This window comes from Sturnira hondurensis, unplaced genomic scaffold (assembly GCF_014824575.4).
Source record: "Sturnira hondurensis isolate 20B ecotype Veracruz unplaced genomic scaffold, ASM1482457v3 Scaffold0002638, whole genome shotgun sequence".
In the NCBI taxonomy this organism is placed as follows: Eukaryota; Metazoa; Chordata; class Mammalia; order Chiroptera; family Phyllostomidae; genus Sturnira; species Sturnira hondurensis.
In genome coordinates this window covers 11,327,296-11,327,898 of record NW_028075269.1, presented here as the reverse complement: position 1 = coordinate 11,327,898, position 603 = coordinate 11,327,296, and positions in this window count along the sequence as shown.

The following is a 603-nucleotide window of genomic DNA, read 5'->3' as shown; positions in this document are numbered from 1 at the left end:
AAAAAAAAAAATGTGAATTACTGTAAAATAATCTATTTTTTGATTCACGTGTTTTCCAAGTGGATATAGTTTGTAAACAATGTGAATAAAATATTTAACATGTCAAACAGTTTCTGTGTTGTTAAATTCAGCAAAGCATCCCCAGCAAAGCACAGACAACCTAAACCCTTTGATGACCCTTCCATTCCCAAGCGTTAGGAGATGGAAATTCTCAAAGCACCCCCAAAAATGCAAGAAATACGTAGAGTGATCCTACCGCCACCTTTATGTCCTAAGACAGAGGCTCCCCTCAAAACAGAAATGCATGGGCCAGTGGGGCCTAAACATATGTTTCTGTTTGGTGCACACGTACACAAAAATTTCACTTGCTGTTTTGAGGTTTTGTGTTGCGTCTTACTGTGAATTAGTTGCTTTAAAATTCAGCTTCTTAAAAAAAAATCAGATCTGGAAACACTAGTCTCTCGGCGCCTGGAGCTAAGCAGAAGCTGTTCCTTTGGGCAGAGCCTCCATTCACCGCTTCCTACTGCCTTCCAGATGGTCAGCTTCGTTCTGGCACTATTGTGGTTTCATACACCCAGAAAGCTTGTACATTCTGAATTTGGG